Raw genomic sequence first — 19,231 nt, forward strand, 5'->3', positions numbered from 1 at the left:
TGGGGAGACAGAACATGAGATGGGGTTCATAGCCAGATACACAACTAAGTGAATAAATGAACAAAAAAAAATGCAGATTTTAAGGAAGAAACATCTACGACAAACATATAATAGCATTCCTCATGTACTTTAAAGGCAGGGCTGATGATAAACACACTCAGTAGATTGTTAAATTTAATAACATTTTTTCACCTTCTGCTTCTCTAAACCTTTTGTCGGAAGATGAAAACACTTTGATCTGGCATAAAATGACTGAAAGGGTAGCCCTGTGAAAATTGCTTTTGGCTTTATATTATATAGGAACTATGTTAGAAATATGAGGGCACTGGGGAGTTATGAAAAACTCCTATGAGGTGAAAATATGGCATAAAGGAGTGTCAGCAAAAGCTCATGGCTCCCTCAAACCCCTAAATCATGTGCACTGCGTCAGAATACTACTGCTACTTTATCGGATACGTAGTTCTTAGCATTACAGGTAAGAAGTCCACAATATTTAGAAAGAGTAAGTTACCATTTCTTTACTTGGATTTTTGATAATTATCTCTTGTTAACCTCTGCTTCTACAATTCTTTTGTTGTGTGTACTAGTGTGACTATGTTTGCCAAGTCATAGTTATGTTACCTCATCATACTTAGTACCACATAAAGTGTAAGGTACTCCTTTTTCTTTCCTGAAGGTTGCTGCATGTGGATAGCCTTCGTAAGGTAAATCCACATTGTTTAGTCAAATTATTTAGTCATCTTCCTGTTTGATGACTACACTTTCATCCTGAATTTGAATTTAAGCCCAAGTTGAGAAAGGTAGCATGTAATGTTTTCTATGACTTCTGTTTTTTTACCTACCATCCTAAATGATGTTTATATTTATTCTTGTATATCTGACTTGGTTAACATTTGATTAATATTGAGTTCCAAATGCTGCAGGCCTAGATTTCACAACCTCAACAGACAGGGTATCAAAAATTACAAAGCATTTAAGAGATTGAAGGTCCACAGAGTTAATTTCCTTATCAACTTCCTTATTTATGTTTTACAAAGCACCAGTCTTTCACATCAGTCTCTGTATGCAAGAAAGAATTATAATTTGCTCTAGAAGTCTAAAATAATTGGTTCTATTTTCTATCAGTTTGAAAGAAATATAAATCCATAATCTGAGTTTTTGATAATAAGAGGAATAAGTTTAAATGACAGAATGTGTTGCAGCTATTAAGTACATTTTTGTTTTTACTAAAATAAAATATGATATTAATGCATATAAACAAAATGCATTTTGTGCTGTGGACATAAGCCATGAATAAGTACGCTTTGGGGGATCTGTGAAATATAAATATAACATCACTTAAGGATTTGACAAGCCTAAGATTTGAGACTCATATTATTTTAATTAATCTGTTAACTGGGTAAACCCAAGGCATAATTGCCTCTTTTCAGAAATGTCATAGTAGCGATGTCTGGTTAACAGTACAACAGAGTCCCACTGCAATTAGGGAGAGACAGAGGGACTCAGACCGAAGGCTACAGGATGAGGCTTTTTAGCATCACACAGCCTTATGCACCAGCTCTGTTTTGCCAGACTTATTAACATTGGCTGACAATTAATGATGTGACTGCTTCTAGTTGCTTCTAATGTCCACATGCTGGTGGTTACTTTTCATTAATTTAGGAACTGCTTTCATGTATTTTGTTTTCTTTAAAGCTAGGATTATTTTTAATAAATCTTAAGCAAGTCTGTAATCCTAAACACTACTCTTATCCCCTTATATACAGTACACAACCTGTAAGGGTAGAAGCCTTGGTCAGGCTTAACACTAATTTAAGCTCCTTGTTCCACAGAGAACTACTCTTTGCTGCCCCGTACATGCTTATCCAAGCCCTCACAGACCCTGTTTGAGAAGCTAAACAGTGGAAGGTAAAATGACTTCTCATTTTCTCCATAAGCCTCCGTAGATGCACTCTAAATAAAAATAATAAATAACTTCCTTTGTAATTGTCTCTCAAAGATCAATAATTAATGTATATTTTAAAGTCAGAAAATCAATCTTTTATTATTGATTTTTTTGAGTGTTTTGATGATGAAATGGGGAAAAATGCATGATTAGCTTCAATTTCACTTTTATTAGTTTATATCCTTTGCCAGAGTACTTTTCTATCCCAGCATCTAAAATTCTTACCTAAAGAAACTTGTTCTGATACCTCCCAGTTGTCATCACCCACTTACCACATCATCAACCCTTCTCCTGGTTTCAGTTTAGTTTATGCAGCCCTGTTTTCATTTCCTCTCGTGAGCACAATTAACAATATTAATTTCCTGTCAAAGCTTTCATTCCCCAATGAATGGGAAACAATAAGGTTATTACATTTTTGTGTGTGTGTGTGTGTGTGTGGGGGGGGGGGGGGCAGTTAGGCAAGACCTCTCAATGTTTACTTTTTATGAACTCATCAAAAAGCTTTTCTCAATTGTACAGCTCTTTATTTCCTTTATTTATTCTGCATAGCATATCTGCGAGCAGTATAGTCAAAAGAATACAGTTTAATGAATTCTTACTGAATCTTAGCAGTCTCTTGACCTATTCCCCTTATGCCACAGAAACTAATTCTTAGAATTAGTATGTAAAACTATCGTAGGTTGCCGTACTGTACAGCCCCCATTGTGACAGTACATTTTGGACCTCATTGTTTAAAATGAATCTATTGCTTGAGTCATACATACTTTTTTTTTTTTTACAGCAGGTCAGAAAACCATTACACTTGGCTAGCTTTCAGAGATCAAAAACCAAAACATTAAAAAAAAGATTGCTTCTACTACTGTTCGAAACTTGCAGCATTCTGATGCTTCCTATAGAGCAAGTGGCAGTCATGCATAACATTATAGACTTAGCTAGTATTCAAAAATGTGCACAAAATAAAATATGAAATGAACAGAAAACTATGTTTACTAATATTTTAGCTATGCACTGTTCATATGCTTTCCTGCAAGGTAGTAGTAAGTGAGGTCATAAAAATCCTGAGAGGCTATTTAAAATGAAGAGGTGAAACTAATGAATGACTCTGAGAGCTGTTGTGAGTACAACTGCAATTTGAGATGGAATTTGACTAAGACCATTGAAACTTCCTGTAAGCGCCCCTCCCCCAACACCTGCAGCCAAAGCTGAGATATGCTCAGAAAGCCAGACTGAAATGTAAACAAAGACCAGAATCAAAACAAAAAATCTCTGGGACTGTCCCTTTAAGATATGAAGGAGGAGGTATAATTGTTCTGCACTCCCACATTGCATTTGATAAGGGTATGCAAAGTACTAATAACCACATAATGATTTGATTCCATTTGTTTCAGTACAATGTTTATATTTGGTTGTTTAGGTTCTGTTTCTAGATACTCATTTTACCCAGTGTGAATTTATCAGAAAAACAATGTTGCGTCAGGGAAAGTCATGTAAAGCCCTATACAGGCCGTGCATTATTATACTCCTGAATGACATAATATGAAGTGAGAGTGACCCAGGAGCAAATAACATTTATGACCTAGCAAGGCCGGAGTATTTAGTACAGCAAGACTGTCTGTTCATTTATGAACATAAATTATGGAGAAGTAGATATACTGTTTCTACTTATGCCAGATGCCTACTTACATGTTCAGCAGTATTATTGCCTCTACTTGACATGATATGACTGTAATAGTGTTAAGTAGCAACAGATATTTAATGTTTTTTAAACATTGCAGCATAAATAGCTTATCCAGTGGGAAGGAAAACTGGCTGAGTTCATGGACCATGCATTTCATATCTGCCATCACATCTTTTGTATTTTATGGTGCATTTATCAGTTAGTGCAAAACCTGTGGCTACAGAAGACTCTGGGCCAACAATTTCAATGAACTATCAGCAAAGTGCTCCTTGCAAGCCTTTGATTTTTTATCAAATCCAGGAATAAATATCCCACACATCAATCTATAAGGTTGTTATAGAACTTTATGTAATTAGTCCTTCTCCAGCATTACTGATAAACTCAAGATTTACAGAATGACTAATGAATAGATAGATCTATGTCAAAATAAAGATTTACCATAACGCTGCCCAAGATGCAGAAACCTTTACAAATGCACTCTATGAGCACCTACAAGGATGCATGGATCCCTAGCAAAACCAAGACATACTCCTCTAAGAGAAGAAAACCAGTTTGGTGGACCCCTGCAATAAACAGGCTATACAACAGAAGGAGGAAACTGGTTCAGGAAAAAAAAGCAAATCCCAAGAAGGAAAGACATCCCTGATCAGTATCAATAAGAAATTAAGGTCCCTCATGAAATCATCCAAGGCTAACTTTGAACGAAAAATAACCAAGGATTCAAAAGATAACCACAAAGCCTTCTTTAGCTATGTTAAGAATCTAAGTGGCAACTCACAGATATGCACTGAACTAGTGCAAAATAGCACAAAATATACTGAACCTACTGATATTGCCAACATCCTGGCAGATAGATTCAGTGCAAACTTCACCCCCCTCTCACCTCCAAAAGGGCCTACAACAATACCGGAAAAGTGTAGTGTCCCAAAAATCACAGATGCACAGGTGAAAACAGCCCTTTCAAAAGCCAAAATCACAGCGTCAATGGGACCAGATGGTGTCCCAGGCTGCGTCTTGCATGAACTACAGAACGAACTAACCCCCCACCTAAACACGTTGTTCAACCTCAGCCTCTCCACAGGCTATGTGCCCATAGAATGGTGCACAGCAATGGTTATTCCTCTCCACAAAGGAGGGGCCACAACTGACCCTGGTAACTATCGACCCATAAGCCTGACTAGCCTGGTCTGCAATTCTATGGAGCACATCATCATGGAACTCATTAACAAAGATATTGGGAACCTCCAAACACTTGACCCGACCCAGTTCGGCTTTGTTAAGGGCAGATCATGCCTACTAAACCTGGTTGACTTCTTCAAGACAGTCACCAAGGCCATAGATGAGGGAAAGGTGGTTCACACAGCCTACCTTGACCTCACCAAGACTTTCAACACCATTCCCCACTATGATATTACAGAAAAACTCACCAGCCTGAACATAAACCCCTACGTCACGAGATGGGTTGCCAACTGGCTTACAGACAGAACTCACACGGTAAGAATAGCGGGCTCCAGGTCTGACTCTAAACCAGTCACAAGTGATGTCCCGCAAGGCTCAGTCCTGGGACCCCTACTGTTTGGCATATACTTCTCAGAAGTACAGGAAAACACAGGAGGACTATGGCTAATGAAGTTTGCCGATGACTGCAAACTGGGAGCCATAATTGACTCTCCGGCTGACACGGACATCCTCCAAAAGGGCCTTACTGAGATGGATACCTGGTGTCAAAGTTATGGCCTCAAGCTAAATGCCAAAAAATGCATAGTCATCCCATTTGGGAAAAACAAAACACCTACAAATTACCACATAGGTGGCAGCCCCCTTAATACAGAAGAGGTAATACGAGATCTGGAGACCCAGGTAGATAGTAATGTCTCCTTTGACAATCATATTGCCAAAGTAGTTAGGAAATCCTTCTATGTGGCCCATCTAATTACTAAAGGGTTTGCATCTAGAAATAAAGAGGTTATAGTGCCCCTCTACTCGTCACTCATTTGACCCATCTTATCTTGAAAATGTACTCCATCTTATCTTATAGAGTACAATGCCCCATTTGGGGATGTACCTCACAAGACACTTCCAACAGCTGGAAAGACCATAAAAGTACCTCACCAAGAGGATTACTGGCCTCAAACATATGTCATATGCAGCCCGTCTGAAAAAACTCCGGCTGTACTCAGTGGCATATTGCTTATTCAGAGGTGATCTCTGCCTGACTTACAAAGCCATGTCCAACTCAGAATTGATGAACATGCTCCACCTAAAGAAATCCAAGTCACTGCGAGCCACGCACTCTAGTGAGCTAAACCACGCCACAACAATAAATAGAACATGCTGAAGGGATAGATTCCTGTCACAGAGACTCCCCATGCTTTGGAACAAAATTCCAAATTACATCAGGCAGAGCCCCTCACTAACACTCTTCAAGAGAAACCTTGACGAGTGGATGGGTAACAGAAAATACACCCCTGGGATCAATTCATTGGCTCTGCTTGACAGAGGATCAGTTAATTAATCAATGGGGTGCAAAAGCCGACACACTCTGGCTAGGCTTATAAATGCCCCCAGGCAGATAGCCTAGAACCTACCTATGAACACACACACACACACACACACACACACACACACACACACACACACACACACACACACACACACACACACACACAAAACAAACAAACTCACTGCAGTCAATAACAGTCATAAAAATACTCATTATTCCACATGCACACTCCACCCCATATAGATCTCTAAACCCCTGATTCCCTACTTAACGCCCCCCTGGTATGACCACCTAGGCAGACACACACTCACACAGACACACACACATATACACACACACTCTCATGCAACACTGTTCATGCCCCTACAGACACACACACACACACACAGATGCATACACTAATACACACCCCAAATCTTTGCTGATCTTACCTGCACAACAAGTATTGTCATATGAGTGAATGGCTGACTGCTTTCAGCCACTTTTCCTTTCAACAGTGAAATCTTAGCTGCTGACTGATTCTCTGAATCACTTGGCAGAGTAAATCAGGAGCTGTTGCATTTCTAAGGGAGAGCACATGGCTCATTAGCATTAACCACTCCCCTGGACTGCTGTATTATCATGCATTTCTGTCTCTGAAACCTCCCTCTGTGCCTAGGTGTCTGTGAAGCTTACATACTGGGGAAAACTGCCAAGCAATGCTTTTTTTGACAGTACACTACAAGAAGTACAGCAACATTTTCCGGCTGCAGAATAAGAAAATAAAATGATTATTAGGATTGCCATCCATTTTACAAACTGGTTTTGTGGAAGCTGGAACTGGAGTACATTTTCAAGATAAGCAAAAGATGGTACCTATTTTAGCTAGAAGGATGGGGAACTAGGCTATTTGTTAAGAGTAGTTTTTGAAGGTTTCTTGGAATACATATATTGTTTGTAGTTGTGACGACCGTGCCCTGTCCCAGCAATCAAGGACCTTCAATCCTCACCACTAACACCAGGGAGGTAGTCTCCTAGAAGAGGTAAAGATAACTAGTACAATTTTCCTTAAGTGCACACAGAGATCACAGTCAGTCTGGGGCTGGTTGCTCCCTTGCTCACCAGGTCCCCAATAAGACTCCCCACTGGCACAGCTATAGGGTCCAGGTCTCAGCCTAACTGGGCAAGCTAAAACCTCCATTACCCTCTCCATCCAACCAGTGCTTCGTGCCCCTGCCAAGTAGCTGACACAACATGCACACACTTTGAGATAAGTATTTATACAACTTCACAGACACTCCTGGGAAAGGCTGACACAGATTATCCAACTGTGCCACTTTACCCAGGCTATACAGTAGTAATTACTGCCACCACCCAGTTAATAATATCAGCTATCAAAAGGCCCTTAAACGGGTGTCCAATTATTACTGTGCAATATTAATATCCAATGGTAGCATGACTAACAGTCAAGGCTTACTTTAGAGTGCCCTATTACAACAACCTCTATAAATATGCAATGTACTTTAGAACTTATTTCTACACAAATCAGCCACAAGTAGAATGTTTTAAAAAATATTTAATAATAAATAATTAAAACACAAGACAAAACTGCTATACCACAGAGATATCTAAGAGTTCACAGATTACGCAGAAACTTAAAATAATATAGTAGGACAGGTCTGATTTCAAAGAAAAATACCTAATTAATCTTTACCAGCTTTAACTATTCCTACAAGACATCACAGTGCTAAAACTTACATGTGAGCACAAGGCAGAGTACTGATAAGTTGAATGTCCAAGATCAAAATGCTCTTTGTCTCTTGTGAGGAGTAGTATTTAAACATTACTAACAAACATGTTTGCTGGGTCCCTCCCCAAATTACATCATTTTTGACACTTAGGTTTTCCCAGGCAAACAAACTGCATTATTTAGCAATCTAACACCTGCACAGAAACTTACAACAATAGAAGACATTTCACATGCATATGCTAGCAGAAACCAGAGCAATAAAGCACCTTCCACATCTAAATTCTAGTCATAAACTTTAGCCTTAAAACAATGGGCATGAAATCTTCATCCAATCGCCCTGGAGCCAAATTGTAAACATTAAAGAGATTCATAAGATCTTTTCAACTTAAAAAGACACATTTGAAATACTTGGCTTGGTTTTCCTTACAGCAGATGGCAATGTTGCAACAATCATGGAGTTCACATTTTACAGTGTTTTCTTACATTCAAGAAAATGCCTGTATTTTACATTTATTATCAAGAAAGCATGCCTGTATTTTAAATTTATTTATACAGTTGATAGAATTATGTATCAAATTCTATTTGACTAGGCTGGCAGCCTTCGCCCATCTCTCCCCAATCGTCCAATCTTGTAAGATCTACTTCACATACTAATTGGCTTGTAGTGGTGTGGGTAGAGCGAATTCCTGTAGCTTATCTACAGTGATCTCTAAAAGTGTTTTGTACTCTAAAACAGCTATGCAGTGTATACTCAGAGTTCAGACCACAATTGTTTTATTTCTTTTGTTAGCTTAGTGTTAGTCAGGGTGAGCAGGCAGCCTGTCAGCAGAAGAGTATGGAAAGCTGACAAGGAGCCAGCTGGCAGAGATGTGCCAGGCTAGGGGACTGATGCATGGAAACCTGACTAAAGCAGACTTGATTACAGCCTTGGTTACAGCTGCATCAGAGAACAGCAGCCTGGAGGACAATCAGACTGACAGTGGAGATACAATATCCTCAGAGAATGGACACCTCAGCCTTTCTGCAGTGGACTTAAAATCTAGCTGGAGCTAAAGAGACTTGAGTTGGAGGCCAGGCGTATGGAAGTAGAAGCAGCCGAGAAAATGAGGAGTCTACAAGCTGAGGAAAATGAATGGCAGAGGAGGCATGAGAGAGAAATGCTGACTCTTCGTCAGAGTCATGGAGGTAATGGGGAAGGGAGTAACCGGACCCCAGAAGCACAAAAGGACAGTAAATTTCTCCCACATTTTAAAGAGGGGGATAATTTTGATAGCTTCATTCATATGTTTGAGTGGGTATGTAAACAGTATAAAGTTGACCAAAGGCTCTGGGTATGGTTCCTGACCCCCTTACTTCATGGTAAAGCTGTAACTTCTTTAGCAAAAATGCATGACACTGACTGTTTTTATTATACTACTATAAAAAGGCATTTATTAGAATGTTTTAAGCTAACACCTGAAAAGTATAGGAAAATGTTTTGTGAGCACAGACGCAAGGCAGATGAAAATGTATGCGAATATGTTGCTGAACTGAGCACTTATTTTCATAGCTGGGTGAGTGGATGTCAGGTCACCACTTTTGAAGGGTTGGCAGACCTTTTGTAAGGGAACAAGCCCTTAGCACTTTGCCTGAGGACATGTGGATCTGGCTAGCTAATAGTGTGCTACTTCAGAGGAGATGGGGAAGAAGGGAGGCCTATAACTAGCAAGCAGGGCAGCCCTGCACAGGAAAGGGACCCCCAGTACTGCTCATGGGACTAAAGGAACCCATGGTGGGCAGCACAGACTGCACCAACAGAATCCACCAGTAGCAGATGAAGCCACTAGTCCAGGTACATGTCCAGGAGCTAGGGTTAAATGTTTTGAATGTAAACAGTGGGGCCATGTGGCATACAGATGTCCATGGAGGCAAGGTGGCGAACCAAAGGTGAGGGAGCCAGCAAGTGGTAAAGACAAAATGCCAACAGTGTGTTGTCTTGAGACAACAGGGGTATGGAACTACCATCCTGTAGATGTCCTGAGAGGGAAGAATTTGGATGAGGCAGTACTATGTACTTATGCAGTTACATGCAGTGAGGCTAGGAGACAAGCATGTGTGTCTGGTAGCCTGGGGGAGACCCAGACAGACTGCATACTTGCAGCCAGGACTGCTGAGGTGGTTACTTCAGGGGGTGAGCTACCCTGTAGCAGTGAGACTGAATGTGAGCCACAGCTGCTTGTGGGTACTGATGCTCCCTTGGACAGGGTAACTGCAAACGTAGAGGTGAGTAGTAGCACCCAGACTGACAGTGAGGGGGAAGGGGATCTGGGAAGGGTTACCAGGAGAGACTTGAGACAGGCTCAGCTCTCAGACCCTACATTGCAAGGCTTGAGGCAGGTAGCTAGGGAGGCACCTGATTCTCAAGGAAAGGGAGAATCTGTATACTGGGACAAAGGGTTACTATACAGAGAGTGGATCCCTGATGGAGGGCTAGAAGGCGAGAGAGTACAGCAGTTGGTAGTGCCTAGAGCTTACCATCTGGTGCTTCTAGCCATAGCCAATGATATTCCCTTTGCAGATCATATGGGCATAAAGCGTACAAAGAGGCATATTATGCAGACCTTCTATTGGCCTGGAATTTGCAGATATGTAACAGGGTACGGCAGGACCTGTGAGCAGTACCAAAAGGCAGGAGACAAGGTGAGAGCTCCTTTGATGACTTTGCCTGTGATTGAGGAGCCATTTCAGAGGGTAGCTATGGATACTGTGGGTCCTCTGAGTACCCCAAGTTCCATAGGGAAAAAGTATATCCTAGTGATTGTAGATTATGCTACACGATACCCTGAGGCAGTGGCTTTGTCCTCCATTGAGGCTGAGAAGGTGGCAAATGCTTTGCTAGAGATTTTCAGCAGGGTAGGTTTCCCAAAGGAAATACTGTCTGACAGAGGTGCCAGTTTTATGTCAGACCTGCTGGCTTGTCTGTGGAAGTCCTGTGGGGTGAAGCACATGAAGACCACTCCCTACCATCCCCAGACTAATGGTCTTGTTGAGAGGTTAAACTCTACAATCAAGTCCATGCTACAGGCATTTGCCGATCAGTTTAAGAGGGAGTGGGACAAATATTTGCCCCATCTGTTGTTTGCTTACAGAGATGTTCTCCAGGAATCCACAGGTTTTTCACCCTTTGAGTTGCTGTATGGGCATAGGGTGAGGGGACCTCTAGATTTAATTTGAGATGAGTGGGAAGGTGAGTGTGAGTCTCACAAGGAGTCTGTTGTGGCATATGTCCTAAACCTCAGGACAAGGCTCAGGGAACTCATGGGCCTGGCCCAGGAGAACCTGGCAGAAGCCCAACAACAGAAAAAGGTGTGGTATGACAGGAATGCTCGAGCTAGAGAGTATGCTGTAGGGCAGCAGGTGATGGTTCTCATTCCTGTCAGACACAACAAGTTGCAAGCAGCTTGGGAGGGACCCTACAAGGTGGTAAGAAAGGTAAGTGATGTTAACTACATGGTGGAAGTGCTAGGTAGATGGCAGGGACACAAACTGTACCATGTTAACATGATGAAACCTTACCATGATAGGGAGGCCCTTGTGCTGAGCATTTGCAGTGGATTGCAGGAGGAGTCTGAGGGAGATCTGGGGACTGATCTCCTCAGTGAGGCTCGGGCTGACACTTCGGTGGAAGGGGTAGTAATGTCCCAGCAGCTATCTCCTACCCAGGTTCGTGAAATCCAAGCAGTGTTGCAGGAGTTTGGGGGCATGTTCACTGGGAAGCCAGGGAGCACCCACCTGGTGCAGCACCAGGTGGATACATGATCCCAAAGGCCTATCAGGCAGGCCCCTTATAGGGTGCCTGAGAGAGTCAAACAGACTCTGAGGGAAGAGGTACAGGAGATGTTGGAACTAGGGGTGATTCAAGAGTCCAACAGTCCCTGGGCCTCACCAGCGGTGTTGGTGCCAAATTTGGATGGCAACAACATTCTGTGTGGATTACAGGAAATTAAACAGTCACACAGAGGCAGATGCTTACCCCATGCCTAGGACAGATGAGGCCCTAGATCAACTAGGTGGGGCTAAGTATCTTACAATCATTGATCTTACCAAGGGTTACTGGCAGGTGCCCTTGACTCACAGTGCTAATGAGAAGTCAGCCTTTGTGACTCCTTTTGGCTTGTATGAGTTCACAAAGATGCCCTTTGGGATGAAGAATGCCCCAGTGACTTTCCAGAGGCTGGTAGGTCATATCTTAGCAGGAGTAGTAGGGTTTGCCCTTGCTTACATGGATGATATTGCTATCTACAGCCATTCCTGGCAAGAACACCTTCAGCATGTCAGGGAGGTGCTGGGCAGACTACAGAGGGCAGGGTTGACCATTAAGCTGAGCAAATGTAGGGTGGGTATGGCAGAGGTCTCCTACCTAGGACATAGAGTGGGGAGTGGTAAGATAAGGCCAGAACCTGCCAAAGTGGAAGCTATTCAAGCATGGCCTGCACCTGTTACCAAAATGCAGGTGAGGGCATTCTTGGGGACAGCAGGGTACTACAGAGAGTTCGTTCCCAATTATAGTACCATAGCTGCTCCCCTTACAGACCACACAAGGAAGAACAGACCAGATAAGGTAGTGTGGACCCCAGCATGTGTGCAGGCATTTCAGAAGCTTAAGGAAGCTTTGGGAGGACCCCCTGTGTTAGCCAGTCCAGACTACAGCAAATAATTTGTTGTGCAGGTGGATGCTTCGAATTATGGGGTGGGGGCTGTACTTAGCCAGATTTCTTCAGAGGGAGAAGAGCACCCAGTGGTTTATCTCAGTCATAGGCTCTAACCCAGGGAGGAATTATATGCAGCGGTATAAAAGGAATGTCTAGCCATAGTGTGGGCACTACAAAAACTTCAGCCTTATCTGTATGGAAGAAAATTCACTGTGATGACAGATCACAACCCTCTAACATGGTTAAATGGAGCCAGTCAGCAAAATGCCTAGTTGCTATGATGGAGTCTGGGGTTGCAAGCATATGATATGTCAGTGCAGCACCGCAGTGGAAGTAGCAATGCCAATGCAGATGGGCTCTCAAGACAGGGAATGGGGTGAGGTATACCCAGATAGACCTGACACTCTCAAGTGATGTTTCTCAAGGGGCACTTGAAAAACTTGCTTGAGTTCCCCGGGGGGGGGGGGGATACAACAATTGGGGAGAGATGGGCGAAGGCTGCCAGCCTAGTCAAATAGAATTTGATACATAATTCTATCAACTGTATAAATAAATGTAAAATACAGGCATGTTTTCTTGATAATAAATGTAAAATACAGGCACGTTTCTTGAATGTAAGAAAACACTGTAAAATGTGAACTTCAAGATTGTTGCAACATTGCCATCTGCTGTAAGGAAACCAAGCCAAGTATTTCAAATGTGTTTTTTTAAGTTGAAAAGATCTTATGAATCTCTTTAATGTCTACAATTTGGCTCCAGGGTGGCTGAATGAAGATTTCATGCCCATTGTTTTAAGGCTAAAGTTTATGACTAGAATTTAGATGTGGAAGGTGCTTTATTGCTCTGGTTTCTGCTAGCATATACATGTGAAATGTCTTCTATTGTTGTAAGTTTCTGTACAGGTGTTAGATTGCTAAATAATGCAGTTTGTTTGCCTGGGAAAACCTAAGTGTCACAAATGATGCAATTTGGGGAGGGACCCAGCACACATGTTTGTTAGTAATGTTTTAATACTACTCCTCACAAGAGACAAAGAGCATTTTGATCATGGGCATTCAACTTATCAGCACTCTGCCTTGTGCTCACATGTAAGTTTTAGCACTGTGATGTCTTGTAGGAATAGTTAAAGCTGGTAAAGATTAATTAGGTATTTTTCTTTGACATCAGACCTGTCCTACTGTATTATTTTAAGTTTCTGTGTAATCTGTGAACTCTTAGATATCTCTGTGGTGTAGTAGTTTTGTCTTGTGTTTTAATTATTTATTATTAAATATTTTTAAAACCTTCTACCTGTGGCTGATTTGTGTAGAGATAAGCTCTAGAGTACATTGCATATTTATAGAGGTTATTGTAATAGGCCACTCTAAAGTAAGCCTTGACTGTTAATCATACTACCATTGGATATTAATATTGCACAGTAATAATTGGACACCCTTTTAAGGGCCTTTTAATAGCTGATATTATTAACTGGGTAGTGGCAGTAATTACTATTGTATAGTCTGGGTAAAGGGGCACAGTTGGAGAATCTGTGTCAGCCTTTCCCAGGAATGTTTGTGAAGTTGTATAAATACTTATCTCAAAGTGTGTGTGTGTTATGTCAGCTACTTGGCAGGGGCACGAAGCACTGGTTGGACATAGAGGGTACTGGAGGTTTTAGCTTGCCCAGTTAGGCTGAGACCTGGACTCTATAGCTGTGCCAGTGGGGAGTCTTGTTGGGGACCTGGTGAGCAAGGAAGCAACCAGCCCCAGACTGACTGTGATTTCTGTGTGCACTTAAGGGAAATTGTACTTTACTGTATGTATTAGTTATCCTTTCCTCTTCTAGGAGACAACCTCCCTGGTGTTAGTGGTGAGGATTGAGGCTCCTTGATTGCTGGGCCAGGGCATGGTCGTCACAGTAGTGTAAAACTAAATTAATTGTAGTTACTTATGCTTTCTTCAAATTTACAAACTTTTTCCAGAAAGCGAATAGTTGTATTATGTTATAGTGGTAAAATATGTTAACATACAAATTAAAATAAGGTTACCTGCCACCACTAAATTTATGGAAATTTAGTTGTTTTTTTCTTTCGGGGGGGGCAGTAAAATAACAAATGGGGAAACTGATACAATGTGATTGCTTCTGCTGGCATTATGTTGTGGAAAGTTGAAGAACACTGGGGAGTGGGAATTTGCCCTTTCCCCATTGTCCAATCTTGGAGTTGGTATACAACGGGGGGTGGGGGGGGGGGCACAGCCTCCCTACAAAAAATGTAAGTTGTTTTTCTTTCTTTGCTGTTTTGAGTTTCAGTCCTTTTGGATCAATGTTTTAATTTTGTTGTTTTGGTACCTTGATATTTTGAAGTACATCCAAACTTACAGAACAGCCCCCAGCCCCAAGGACATAATGTCAACCAGAGAGGGCAACAAGGGATTTCCAGGATACAAACAGAAAATGACAGCACACACCAGCCAGGACCAGACCAGCCCTCCCCAAACACGTGCAAGAACAAAATCTGGAGCCATTCCAGGACACCATAAATGGACACAGAAACCAAAGTACTAAAAAAGGGCTTCTCTTTATTCCACATACTAGAAGCAACCTTGTCACTACAGTCATTGACCCTAAGCTGTTTGTAGAAAACTAAACCTTAAAATATTTTTTCATGAGAGAGAAAAGAGAAACAGACAACTTGGAGAAGGCAATGATCTAGGGACAGAACGGCAGGCAATGAAGAACAAATGGAGAATACCTAGCACCTTCTGCCCCCCACTTCAACCTGCAATCTGGACATATGAAAAGAAATGTGAGGATGGTATACTCATTTTATATTTGCCATTTCCTTCTCTGATATTTGGTTTTGTGGCTTGTAATGGTTTCCTTCATGGGGATTCACCAGCACTGGATCATTATTTTGTTTGAGAAGTTTAATAGGTCCCAGTATGTTAGCCACCAAATTTTCATTATATCCTCTTTCCAGAAAGTCTTGCTGCAGTTGATTTATTGTGGTGAGAAATCAGTCCAACTCTCCAGAAATGCAGGCCATTCTCATTCCCTGTGAGTTGATGACATTTTTCTTTGTAATTTTAGGGTGCATGCCGTTAGTGTGTAGATGTAGATTCACTCATGTAGGTTTCTGGGCAGGTCATTCTTAAGCTTCTCCTTGTTTCTGTCCTTATGGATGGTGATGTCCAGGAATTTCACCTTATCATAACTATAGTGGTTGGTGAAGTGTATAATGTTGGTGGTGTTTTTGATATAGAAGAAAACGTTATGCAGCTTGTCCAGGGAGTCATTCCATGTGATAAAGATATCATTAATAAAATGATAGTAACAATCCATGTATTGAAATAATTCTGAGGAAAAGATGGCATTCTCTTCCCATCTTGCCAAGGTTATATTAGCTAAGGATGTGTGCTTAGTCCCTGTCAAGCCACATATATGGTAGCCTATACAATAGTCTTTCTAGTGTGCACATACTTGGCAAGAGGAGGGCCATATAACAAAAAGTTTCTGATGTTTGCCAGGATGATGGTCTACCATAGCTGTTGATTGCTACACTTGTGATAGAGGGATCTTTATGATTGCAGTAGCGCTGATGGTTGGCAAGTATGGCAAGAAAGAGACAGAAAAGACTTCTGACAGAGTAACTCTCTGTGTGTGCAATTACATTGATCTAGTGATGTAAGTAAGGAACAACCCAGTTGAAATGTGGGACTCCTAGACAGTAGAATAACAACTCTACCCTTACTTGCCCTGTATCTGTGACAAACAGCTCTTGTTGGTAAGACTGGATATGGCTGTTAGAGTGAAGAGAAGAATCTACCAAACTGAGCTACAAGCAGAGAACATTGTACAAAGAACATTGGGTGTAAGGGATAAGGATGGTAAATGCCATGGAAGAACACAGTAAAGGTTATGAGTGTAGAAAAATGAGGGAAAATGGGCTTAAAGTAACAACACCAAAATATAGTAACCAACCTCTCAGTGAAGCTATTTGTCACACGTGAGAAGGTTCCCTAAACCAATTCACTTAACCAGTTAACAAAGAATTAATAACTACAATATATACACATTGATATCCAATGCTGTCAAGTTGCCTCTGGCTCCTATAATAACCCAATGAACAGCTAACAACATCTACAGAGTCTACTAGGAAACCACAGAATGGAAGTAGATTCTGAGGCCATTCATCCATATTACGCATACACTGCACACACACCTATAGACAAATTAGTGTGGGAAGAAACTAGTGTACTCAGAGAAGACCCACACAAAAACAAGGAGATCATGCACTGAAAGCAACCCATCTGAAAACCAAACTGGAGAACCTCCTGTTTTCCACAATGTCACCTATGTATATATCCCTATCTCTATCTATCTGTTTATCTATCTGTCTATCTATCTATCTATCTATCTATCTATCTATCTATATATCTATCTATCTATCAATCTATCCATCTATGATTATGTGTTATTACATCACTGGCCAACTACATTAGCATACACCACATCATCCACAAATGATTGGAATTAAATAGATCGACTTGCCAGTAAGCAAGGCTGAGCACAAATCTTGAAGTATGCAAAACTAAATAAAAAAAAATAATATACCCCCTGCTAATTATATATACCAAATCCAAGACCATAAAACAGTGGAGAAAGGGTGAATTCCCATTCCCCACTGTATAGCGATCCTGTACACAAAGCAGCTGGGATCCTGTGATGAACAGGCAGTTTGATAAAACAATCCTCCAAAGAAAATGTTCGATCTAATGAGTGTACCATTAAACCCATTGCAGTCATATGTATATATTTATCTATACATATAGACATGTGCGTGTGCGCACACACACATGTGCGTGTGCGCACACACACACACACACACACACACACACACACACACACACACACACACACACACACACACACACACTCACATATATGTGATTATAGATGTATATGTTCATAGAATTACATTCAGTTTTTATGTGGCAGTAATGATCCAGTGGTTTATTTTTTTTGTTGGAAGCTGTACTCCAGCAGATATTTTAAAATGATCATTAGAGCACACACTTTAGTAAGAATCATCTGTCACTGTAGTGATCCCTACAGAAACCAGGACACAGTCTATAATAATTGATTGATTTCATGCCAGTAAACTAGACTGGATGCACTTGCACAGGAAGAAGTTAATGTCTATCTGTATTGGAATTCAGGATTTGATTTCATAGTTTTATGAAACATAACAGAAAGTAGTCAGTATGCTGTATCAGTCTGAATCTTGATTTCTATTCCCTGCCAGAAATATTGGAAAATAAGGAGCTCATTAATTCCTAATGGAAACCACATTTTGTAAAGTAGAGAAACATCATAAAATAAAAACAGACTTTCCATCATCTGCACATCTAAGCTGTTTGCTGTGTAAGCTTCAGCTAATGCTATGATATTATTTCAATGTGCAGTGTCCATCCAGTAACACAACATCTATTTAAAAGACAAGCAGACACATGTGGGGCCAGAAACAACAGCATTTGTGTATCACATTTACTGATGTGGCCATTGTGAATGTAGAAATATGACTAAAAGTCACAAATGACTGGCTAAGCTCAAGCATGCCTAGTTTATATAAAAATATATATATGCAAGCACATAAGCACAAACACTTCAAAGCTAAAGGTTTTAAACAAAATGAGAGCGAGAACACATGCATATACATTGTGTGTGTGTGTGTGTGTGTGTGTGTGTGTGTGTATGTGGGTGTGCATATCTATATATAACTATATGCTGCAATACATGCAGCTGCTCAATAGGTGTTTAAAAAATGTACCGCCTTCTTTACAGCTCCTCACTATTAATTATTCCTCCTTCATCTTGTCAATAAAGATTTTCTAAATATTCTTGCCATAAACATCTGTAGATAATGGTGGGATTAGCATTTAAAAAGTATTTTTCCAGACTCATTACTTTTGACATAAATAAATACAGTTTAATAAAATAAAAGTATTACAATTTAAAAAAATATATTGTTTTGACTGCCAAAAATATTGTTTTGACTGCCTTTTCAGTTGGCTATAAATCTAAATTATATTATTAATACCTGCTGACAGGTAATGTGAGAATGTCACTGAAAGGCTTATTAAGTGTGCAATCATAGTTCACAGCCAAAATTTTTTACTAACTGAGGTTATGTAAACTTCAGAAAGCATATATTAACATGTGCTGATAGGTAAACAGAACAGGTGTACTGAATGTGTCAGCATAGAGATAATATCAACATATTTAACAGGTTGTATCCCTGTTGGTGACACTAGAAGTAAGTATGACAGGTAAATGCTAAGATGTTCTAAGTCAGACCAGGAACCAAGAAAATTTCAAGGTGCTAATAGATTTAACACTTTCATTCGTTATTTACACAGAACTTCATCAGAATAAATACAACTATACCTCTTTTTATATACAAAAGTATTAAATCATATGGCCAAATTGCACCAATAAAATGAATAATTAATTAATTATTGCCAATTTCATCATACCTATAACAGCTTTAAATAACCTTAATAACTTTAATAAAATAAACATGACTTATGCATTAAAAGTAATAATGCTTAACTATTTATTTATTTTTACAGTCTCTGGGCTGTTAAAAAACATTTAACATTAATATGCTCATTTAGCCCTGTTTTTTTTTGTCTACTACAAATG

At 40.4% G+C, this 19,231-nt stretch overlaps 1 protein-coding gene across 3 annotated transcripts in view; it reads right to left on the reverse strand.

Moving 5' to 3' along the window:
• Positions 1-19,231, reverse strand: part of CSPG5 (chondroitin sulfate proteoglycan 5) — a 994,436-nt gene that overhangs the window by 164,008 nt on the left and 811,197 nt on the right. The window lies entirely within an intron of this gene.

This window comes from Protopterus annectens, chromosome 3.part0 (genome assembly GCF_019279795.1).
Source record: "Protopterus annectens isolate FY-2018-M chromosome 3.part0, PAN1.0, whole genome shotgun sequence".
Taxonomy (NCBI): domain Eukaryota; kingdom Metazoa; phylum Chordata; order Ceratodontiformes; family Protopteridae; genus Protopterus; species Protopterus annectens.